The following is an 11,220-nucleotide window of genomic DNA, read 5'->3' on the forward strand; positions in this document are numbered from 1 at the left end:
TCACGTACGTTAATTGCTTGTCGGTGACGTTACGGTGTTCGATTTCAGCAGCCAAGGCTTGATTTATGAATATTGTTAGTCATTGGCTTCTTCACCATAGTAGCATAATAGCGGTGTGCCATAGAAATACAGGAAGGGCCCGTAACGGAAGTGACTAAACAAGCCACAACGCACATACCTGAACACTAACTAGGTTGTAATTGTTGCCCAAACTATGACCACATGACTAACTCGTGCGCTGTGTCTGTGAGATTTTTAAACCAGTTCCAGCCAACAAAACTAAAGATTTAAACCGGATTATACAGCTAGAATGTTAGCTACGGTTAAAATGGTTAGTCACACCTTTTAATTCAATTTTGAACAGAATAGCCTATTTGATAATTTACAAGCTGTCAACCCTGTGTTTTTTGTGTGTTTTTAATATCTGAAAGACAGGGACACGCTCATTGTGTCAGCCCTGTTACCAGAAAAGCATACGTTAAAAAGTTATTTGTACATATTTAAAAAGGGATCTCCATATCTCAGCTCAGGAGAGGTGTAGAGAGCCAGGACTTGCACTCCTCTCTACGCCTCATTATCGCCCTCTATCAGAATCCAAGGTTTCAAGAAGATCCGAGAAACTTTATTTTTCGACCCAAAAAAACTATAAGGTTTTTTTTATTAATATTTATACCCACAAAACATAGCTAGCATTCTGTAATTTATTTAAATGTAATAGTAAAAAATAGTAATATACACAAATAAACATTATTTTATGGCTCTTTTAATAAATAAAAGTGTACTTGTAACATATTGCGCTGATTATTGAGGATACAAAATAATGACATAATTATAATTGCATTACGAATGGCTGTGAATACGGTAAGGCAGTATCAGTGCAGTATAAGCTCAGGAAAAGCTCATAGCACGATCATCGGATAACGTTAGCTGTATGCTATGCTATTATCTAAGCTAACTAAAAAACACACTAACAACGAGAAATGTTTAATTTCACAATCTATAGCTTCGGTTAAATACTAGTATATGAAACGTATAATTTAAAATACATTAAATACATTGATGACTCGTTATAACGTAGTACAAACGTCTTCTATAATAAAATGATTTTGTATGATTTGTAACAGGCACTAAAGCGATTACCCATAAAACGGGCTTTGAGCCAATCGGATTGCTTGGGTCCTACGCCCGGACTCATCACACCGAAGTAACCATAGATATCATATATAAACGTTTATATATGATATCTATGGTATTATCAGAGAATGTATTATTCACCACACCGGCTGCCATTTTTTTTTTTTTTTTTTTTTTTTTTGAGATAACAAAAAAAGGGGAATACAGAGACATTTGAATTCGTAAAACAAAAAGATCAAAATTCTGCATCTTATATCACATATCAATCATGTTTCTAATACATTAAGTATCCTTTTCAACAGTTTAGATGTCTTTAGAGCTTTTCGATTGAGTTCTATTGAAGTTAGAGAGTCATAAAAAATCTTCAGATCAGTGGAAAATAGTCTAACATTTGGTACAGTCGATATACATTTTGCTTTATGTATATGATATTTTCCAAATAGAATAAGAAGTTTAATTATATTATCCATTTCCAATAAACCAGAATCACAATCCACAAACAAGACCATTACATCAGTTATTGTGACAAACTTATAAAATAACTTATAAGAAACCAAGAAACTTGGGACCAAAATAATTTAGTATAATTACAACTGAAAAATAAGTGTACAAATTGTTTCATTTTCTTCTTTACAGAAACTGCATAATGGCGAAAACCCTTCTTTAAACTTACTAATAAACTTACTAATAAAATCATTACATGGATAGTATCTGTTTATTATTTTATAGTGAGTTTCTTTGACTTTATTAGGAATTACATATTTATTTATATCGGACCATAAATTCTTAAAAACAAGGAAGCGGTAATCCTGTTTCCACTTCACCATTGCCTTAGGTGAAGAACTTTTTTCTTTGGTTAAAATTCTTCTGATATATATATTATTAAATGTTTTATCTCTAATGGAAAGGCCCCCAACAGTCAGACTAGGAAGAGAACCAATTGCAGGATTATACATCTTTTCGTTTTTTATAAGATAAAGTAGTTTCGGGGAGATACAATGAATGAGTTTAAAGTATTCTTTAGAAGATACATTTGTCCCAAGATAATTAACAAATTCATTATAATTAAGTAGGTCACCTGATTGATTTATCAATTCTGTAACAAAAATTAAACCTTTGTTAAACCAATTGTTCCAAAAAATGGTTTTGTTTTTGAATAATATATATTGGTTATTCCAAATAACACAGGAATGGGGAGAGAAATTGTGTTTGTAAACTAATTTCCATGCATTCAAAGCTTGTTTATGAAAGTTAGACAACTTAATTGGGAGTTTAGTACATTTAAAATCACAAGCAAGTAGAAAATTAAGACCACCACATTCTTTGAAGATTAAATTGGGAATGAAAAACCATGGAAGGTTATTTTCACAAAGACAATGTTTGATCCAATTAATTTAAAATATATTATTGATAGTGTCAAAGTCTAAAGCATTTAGTCCTCCTTCTGATACACTTCTGATTATGGTTTTCCTTTTAATATATTCTGTTTTACCTCTCCAAATAAATTTAAATAAGATTTTATCAACTGCGGCACACATTTTAGAATCTACATAAAGAGATAACGCTGGATATACAATTCTGGAGATCCCTTCAGCCTTTGAAATCAATACACGACCTTGAATAGATAAATTTCTTTGGAGCCAACAGTTAAAGATATTTCTTGTTTTTTGTAATCTTTGCAAAAAATTCTCTGTTAGTCTCTCAGTGTCTGATTTACTAATTACAATACCCAAGTATCTGACTAATTGTTTAACCTGTATTCCAGATATACTTGAGTCTTCAATTTGGTGTACAGCCATAATCTCACTCTTAGATTGATTCACAGATAGACCTGAGGCATCAGAGAACAATTTAAGTGCCTCCAAAATAACAGGGACCTGGTCTTTGTTTTTCAAAAATAAACAAGTGTCATCAGCAAGTTGACTAATAGTTAAAGTGAATTCACCTATCTCAATACCTTTGACTTGAGAGCAATGCAGAGTGTAAAGATTCAAGGTTTCGGCTACTAATAAAAATAAAAATGGGGAAATAGGGCATCCCTGTCTAATTCCTCTTTGGATACCAAAACGAGAAGACGTACCATTGGATAAAGAAACACTACTTGAGATATTATTATAGAATGTGTGCATCATATTTGTAAAAGTTGGGCCAAAACCAAAATGATTAAGAGCTTGATACATGAAATTGTGCTCTACTGTATCGAAAGCCTTACAAAAGTCTAAAAACAAAATAAGAGCTTCCTCATTTACCAAATCTGAATAATCTAAAAGGTCTAAGACCAGTCTAATATTGTTTGAAATATTTCTTCCCTTCATAAATCCAGACTGTGTGACAGATATGATTTCCTCCAAGCATGGTTTTAACCTATTGGCGTATAGAGATGCTAACAATTTGTAATCAGAGTTAAGCAGTGTGATTGGGCGCCAGTTATCTAAATGCAAAACGTCTTTATTTGGTTTTGGAACTAGTGCTATTACTCCCTGTTTCATAGATTCTGTAAGTTCTCCATCTGCTGCACACTCATTGAACACATTCAAAATAAACTCTCTAATTTCTTCCAAAAAACATCTGTAAAACTCAAACGGTAAACCATCGGGTCCTGGGCTTTTGTTAAAAGGTGTTTTTTTAATTATATCATCTAATTCTTTCAATGATATCTCCTCTTCACAAAGGTTTTTGCTGTTTATGCTTATAGGAATGTAAGGTTGTATCTTGTTAAAAAATAAATCACTTGAATCAGGATTAAAAGATGATGTATATAATTTTTGGTAAAAATCTGAAACAAATTTTGAAATTATTTTGTCATCTGATATAAGAGTGTTGTCAATATACAAAGAGGAATTTTTTTTAGTTCGGCTTGTTGTTTTTTCCAAATTGAAAAAGTATGCAGAGTTTTTTTTATCCGGCTTCTAGCCATTTGGCCCTAGATCTAATGAAGGCCCCTTTATCCGGCTGCCATTTCTTCTTCCTGCCAACCTTTCCACTCTGAACCTGCTAGTGCTACTGTGTGACATGGAGCTCTCTGATTGGACGACTGACGTCATTCTAACCACTGGTCTGGGATCAGTTAAGACGTTAGCCTGGCAAGTGTTAAGGAAAGAAAAGAGGCTTGTTTGAGATGAGCAAAATCTGCGCAGAATCGATCACCGGTGATCAGCGCGAGATGCATGCCGGTTATAAATGTGTCCGAGTGCGGTCCGCCTTGCTCTGATGTCATGCTGACGTATGTCAAAAATCTCTCGCGAGCGCAAGGCGCACGTGTCGGATTCTGCAGTTGAGCGCAGAATTAGATTAACATCTCTGTCTTCTGAGTTCTCTTACGAGAGGTTCTCTCGTATTGCGTAAGTTGCTTACGCTACGGGAAAGTTCTCTTTCTTCGAGATCTGAAGCCAAAAAATTATCCTTAATTTTGTATTCATTGTCAACGCAGTGCGGCAGCCGGCAGACCATGACAGGCTGTATTATAGAAGAAGAAGAAGAAGAACAAGAATTAGAACGCGCTTTCATGCGCTTTCATGCGCGTACCGAGACGAGAGTGAATGGGGAAGTAGCACATCTACTTCGAGCAGAAATAGCGACACTCCTGTGCAAAGGGACTATAGAACCGGTACCCCCTTCTATGAGCGAGTCGGGCTTTTACAGCCGTTATTTCCTCGTTCCCAAGAAGGACGGAGCTCTCAGACCGATTTTGGATCTGAGACATTTGAACAAGGCTCTTATGAGAAGACCGTTCAAAATGGTCACAACCAGGCAGATCCTCGCGCAGATTCGCCCGAGGGACTGGTTTATCTCTCTCGATCTAAAAGATGCGTACTTTCAGATCCAGATAATACCCCGTCACAGGCCATTCTTGAGATTCGCCTTCGACGGTCAGGTATATCATTACACCGTCCTGCCGTTCGGCCTGTCTTTAGCACCCCGCACATTCACGAAGTGCATGGACACGGCTCTCGCTCCCCTGAGAGGTCAGGGAATGCGAATTTTGAACTATTTGGACGATTGGCTAATTCTAGCACAGTCAGAGGCAGAGCTTATCGCCCACAGAACAGTGCTTCTCAGCCACCTGGAAAGCCTGAGGCTCACGGTCAACTGGACCAAGAGCTCATTAGTGCCCAGTCAGTCAACCTCTTTTCTGGGTTTGGATCTGGACTCTGTGGCAATGACGACCTGCCTGTCGACACAGCGCACGTGCTGTATTTGACCCCTGGCCGCGTCTTTCCAGCCGGGCAGCACCGCACCTCTCAAGACTTTTCAGAGGATGCTGGGTTGTATGGCTTCAGCTGCAGCAGTGCTTCAGCTGGGTCTATTGCGTATGCGCCCGCTACAACGCTGGTTGAACGCCCGAGTGCCGCACAGAGCATGGGCTTCCGGCGACATTCGGATCAGAGTGACTCAGAGCTGCGTTTCAGCACTGAAGCCCTGGTTAGCGGCCGACTGGTACCAGCAGGGAGTGACAATGGGAGCCGTCTCGCACCGCAAAGTTATCTCGACGGACGCTTCCACCTTAGGTTGGGGCGCTCTGTTCGAGGGCAAACCTGTCTTTGGCCTGTGGTCAGACCAGGAGAAATCCCTCCACATAAACTGTTTGGAGATGATAGCGGTCGAGAACGCGCTCAAGCGTTTCCTCCCACTCATACGGGATCACCATGTGCTAGTCCGCTCGGACAACATGTCCGTGGTGTCCTATGTGAACTGACAGGGCGGTGTCAGGTCCAGGAACCTGTGCAAACTGACAGAACGCCTTCTCGTGTGGGCTCATCGCTCGTTGCGCTCGCTGAGAGCCGCGCACGTGCCGGGCCACCTGAATGTCGGCCCAGACAGACTGTCCAGTGACATCATTCCCCCGGGAGAATGGTCCCTGCACCCCCAGACAGTCCAGTTGCTCTGGCGCCTATTCGGCAGAGCGGAAGTCGACCTCTTTGCGTCGAAAGACAACGCTCACTACCCGATGTTCTTGTCAAGGAGCGAGGACGCGCTGGCCCAGACCTGGCCCAGCCTCCCGCTGTACGCTTTCCCTCCGATCTCCCTGTTACCACAGGTCATCACGAGGATCAGGGAAACGCACCACCCAGTGCTTCTTATAGCCCCGCGTTGGGAGAACCAAATCTGGTACCCAGAGCTAGTGAGGCTGTCGCACTTATCCCCATGGCCGATCCCGGTGAGAAAGGATCTCCTCTCTCAAGCCGGTGGATCGATCTGGCATCCCCATCCAGAGCGCTGGTCTCTGCATGCGTGGATAATCAACGGATACCCGTTGACCTACCAGAAGGGGTCGTAAACACGATCACGCAGTCTAGAGCTCCCTCTATGAGAAGGCTCTATGCGTCTAAATGGTCTGTGTTCGCTAAATGGTGCGCTACTAAGAGCCTGGATCCACGCACATGTGAGGTCCCGCGGGTGCTCTCCTTCCTACAGGAGCTGTTGGACAAGGGCAGGTCCCCTTCCACGCTCAAAGTGTATGTGGCGGCTATTGCAGCGTTTGCTGAGACGACGCGCAGCCGTGCAATAGGAAGGAACGAGCTTATTATCCGTTTCCTCAGAGGAGCCAGACGGATGAATCCCCGCGGCCCCCCCTCGGTTCTGATTTGGGATCTGTCCTTGGTCCTGGAGGCCCTGAAGGCTTTCCCTTTGAACCGCTTGAACCCGTGGATTTGAAGTACCTTTCGCTCAAAACCGTTTTTCTGATAGCTCTGTCTTCAGTAAAACGCGTGGGGGATCTGCACGCGCTATCCGTTAGCCCTGCATGTCTTGAGTTCGGACCAAATGACTCTAAAGTCATTCTCAGACCGAGACACGGTTACATCCCCAAAGCGATTGGTACCCCCTTTAGGGCGCAAATCATCTCCCTTTCGGCTCTGCCAGCATCCGATAGTGGGGACAGTGATAACCTCCTATGCCCCGTCAGGGCGCTGAGAGTTTACATTACGCGCTCCGCCGCTTTTAGGCGTTCCGAGCAGCGCTTTGTCTCTTTCGGCGGGCGCACCAAAGGTCTCGCCGCCTCGAAACAGAGCCTGTCCAGGTGGATAGTGGACGCGGTTGCAGCAGCTTACGCCTCCAAACACCTGCAGTGCCCTTTGGGTATCAGAGCCCACTCCACTAGAGGCATCACCTCTTCGTGGGCCTGGTCCAGCGGAATTTCTATCCACGATATTTGTATGGCGGCGGGTTGGGCCTCCCCATCGACATTCGTGAGGTTTTATAACCTGGAAGTTCCCTACGCGCTTGTGTACCGGTGCTGGCCCACGCCGCTGGCCGCCTGTCCTACACTCGGTTGCGCTGGGGATTATTCTCTCCACACATAGACCGGTGAGACCGCTCTATTTTTCCCCTAATATGTGCTTATGTACTATGCGGGCCCGTGCTACTGGCCGCATTGTTTACATTGATATATATAGACCGGCTGTGCCGCTCTATTTTATATATGAAGTGAAGTGCTTTGTACATGTGCTGGCCCGTTTCTCCGACCGGCCACCTGTTTCAGCATGTTGTTTTCCCCGGTCTCCCTGGGACTCATGTGCTGGATGCTCGGCGCGCACGGCGTTGACAAGGGGTTCCCGTAGCGTAAGCAACTTACGCAATACGAGAGAACCTCTCGTAAGAGAACGTACTCGGTTACCTAATGTAACCTCGGTTCTCTCTAGAAGAGGGAACGAGTATTGCGTAACCTGCCGTGACGCGCCACGAGCTTTTGCGCTTCAGACTATGAAAACCAGATTCTCAGCCTGCGAGCCCTCCTTATATACACACTGGCCACACCCATCTTGACGGTTAGAAGGGTGTGGAGGGCGTGAAGCAACATGCAGATATACCCTTATGTACCCTACCCTGGGGGTATATAAGGAAGTGCGCTAGCAACATGCAGATATGTCTTCGCTGAGGAGCCGAGAATGAACTCAGGCGTTCCAGCGGTACAGCGGGTGTGCCAGGAGACGTAACGTCTCCGTTCCCTACTCAGGGAACGAGGGTTACATACGTAACCGAGACGTTCCCTTTCGTAGTCACTCCGAGTTACGTCGGATGACGACGAATGGGGTTCCCAGTGTAATCACGCCACCTCTCGACTGTCTTCCAGTGCCCTGCGTAAGTCTGAGCTCCCTGTCGTGAGACTAGCACGGACGAAGGAGTCCTACTTAACACAGGGATACCAAGGTACACTGGGAAGCATATCTCAGTGGAAATATGCAGTTATGCCCAGCCTGAAGGGGGGGACTTGAAATACACATATGACCCCGGGGGGCTGCATATGGAGTATCACTGGGGTGTCCAGCCGCAGGTGGAATATTTCAACCCCAGGGGTGGCAAGGTGGCTTGCCAAGGGAAAGACACATGCTCAGAGAGGCTTACAGTGGAATACACATGTGGGGGTCACCCAGAGGGGGAACCATGCACATGGAAGCACCTAGCCAAGCGCGAAAGCTGCCAGTGGCATAACTCTGGCGTTGACGTCGTCAGTGCTGGAGGAGACTCAGGGCTTATTAGGCTCACCTGAGAAGAATATCGCACGTATCCCATCCGTGGAGAGGAATGGCGAGCAAGCGAAGACACCTGAGCAGAATCTCTTACCGGCTAGTTGAAGCGAGTACATGAGAAGAAACTGGCTCCACTCGGAGATTGTAGAATCTCGCGAATGTGTTAGGTGTCGCCCAGCCTGCAGCTCTGCAGATGTCTGTTAGCGAGGCGCCATGCGCTAGAGCCCAAGAGGATGCCACACTCCGAGTGGAGTGGGCCGTCACACCAAGGGGGCATGGTCGACCTTGCTGCTGGTATGCCAAAGCAATGGCGTCCACTATCCAGTGAGACAACCTTTGCTTGGAGAGAGCCTTTCCCTTCAGCTTCCCACCATGACAGACAAAGAGCTGATCTGAGGTCCTGAAACACTGTGTTCTGTCTACGTAAGTACGGAGTGCACGTACTGGACAGAGCAGTGCCAAGGCTGGGTCTGCCTCCTCCAAGGGCAGCGCTTGCAGGTTCACCACCTGGTCTCGAAAGGGTGTGGTGGGAACCTTGGGCACATATCCAGGCCGGGGTCTCAGGATCACGTGAGAGTTAGCCGGTCCGAATTCCAGGCACGCTTCGTCAACCAAAAAAGGCTTGCAGGTCCCCTACCCTCTTGATGGAGGCCAATGCAACCAGGAGCGCTGTCTTCATTGACAGGAACTTAAGCTCCACTGATTGCAGAGGCTCAAAGGGAGCACTCTGCAGGGCAGTTAGAACCACTGAGAGGTCCCAAGAGGGTACGAGGGGAGGACGAGGAGGATTCAGTCTCCTCGCTCCCCTCAGGAACCTGACGATCAGGTCGTGCTTTCCCAAGGACTTACCATCAACTGCGTCGTGATGTGCGGCAATGGCGGCAACATACACTTTCAGGGTGGAGGGAGACAGCCTTCGCTCCAACCCTTCTTGCAGGAAGGAAAGCACGACACTGATGGGGCATTTCGTGGGTTCTAGATGTTTAGAAGAACACCAGTCGACGAAGAGGTTCCACTTCAACGCATAGGCATGTCTCGTGGACGATGCTCTAGCGGAAGTGATGGTAGCCACCACCGCTGGTGGTAGGGTACTCAAACCTACCTCGTCCCGTCCAGGAGCCACACGTGGAGGTTCCAAAGATCGGGACGAGGGTGCCATAAGGTGCCCCGTCCCTGAGAAAGCAGGTCCTTCCTCAGAGGAATTGGCCAGGGAGGTGCTGTCGCGAGGAGTACTAGTTCTGGGAACCAGGTGCGGTTGTGCCAATACGGGGCAACCAATATTACCTGCTCCTCGTCCTCCCTGATCTTGCGCAAAGTCTGCGCAAGAAGGCTCACTGGGGGAAACGCATACTTGCGGAGGCCCCGCGGCCAGCTGTGCGCCAGTGCATCCGTGCCGAGCGTGCCCTCGGTCAGGGAAAAAAACAGGTCGCAATGGGACGAGTCGTGGGAGGCAAACAGATCTACCTGTGCGTCCCCGAACTGATCCCAAATCAGCTGAACCGTCTGGGGATGGAGTCTCCATTCTCCAGCGAGAGGCCGAAGCCGAGACAGCTCGTCGGCCGCCAGGTTCAGGTCTCCCGGGATATAAATGGCTCGAAGCGACCTCAGATGCTTCTGACTCCATATGAGGAGGTGGCGGGCGAGTTGCGACATACGGCAGGAGCGTAGACCACCTTGACGGTTGATGTACGCTACTGTGGCGGTATTGTCTGATCGGACTAGTACGTGTTGACCCTTGAGCAACGCACGGAAGCGGTGCAGGGCAAGGCGTACAGCCAGCAACTCGAGGCAATTGACATGCCAGAGGCGCTGGGGTCCTGTCCAGGAGCCCGCGGCAGCATGTCCATTGCACATGGCGCCCCAACCCGTGGTGGAGGCATCTGTCGACACAACAACATGCCTGGAAACTCGTTCTAAGGGAACTCTGGCCCGTAGAAAATTGAGGTTTGACCACGGGGAGAAGGTTTGACGGCAGGTCGGAGTCACTGGGACTCGGAGCGTGCCGTGTTGCCATGCCCACCTCGGGACTCGATCGCGAAGCCAAAGCTGAAGCGGTCTCATATGAAGCAATCCGAGCGGCGTTACTGCGGCTGCGGATGCCATATGCCCCAGGAGCCTCTGAAAAAGTTTCAGTGGAACCGCACTCTTGCCCTCGAATTGACGAAGGCAAGTCAGCAGTGACTGCGCGCGCGCTCGCTCGTAAGCTGCGTGCACATGGCGACCGAGTTGATCTCCATACCGAGAAAAGAGATCCTCTGCACGGGGCAGAGTTTGCTCTTCTCCCAGTTGACCCGAAGGCCCAGACGAGCTAGGTGCCGGAGCACAAGGTCCCTGTGTTCGCAAACCTGGTCTCGAGAGTGAGCTAGGATCAGCCAGTCGTCGAGATAGTTCAGGATACGAACCCCGTGTTCTCGTAGGGGAACAAGGGCTGCCTCGACGACCTTCGTGAAGACACGAGGAGACAGGGCTAGCCCGAAAGGGAGCACCGCGTACTGGTATGCCTGCCCCTCGAAAGCAAACCGAAGAAACGGTCTGTGTCGAGGAAGGAAGGAGACATGGAAGTAGGCGTCCTTCAGGTCGATCGCTGCAAACCAATCCTGTGGCCGTACGCATTCGA

Source organism: Abramis brama, assembly GCF_963993115.1.
Source record: "Abramis brama genome assembly, chromosome: 18".
Classification (NCBI taxonomy): domain Eukaryota; kingdom Metazoa; phylum Chordata; class Actinopteri; order Cypriniformes; family Leuciscidae; genus Abramis; species Abramis brama.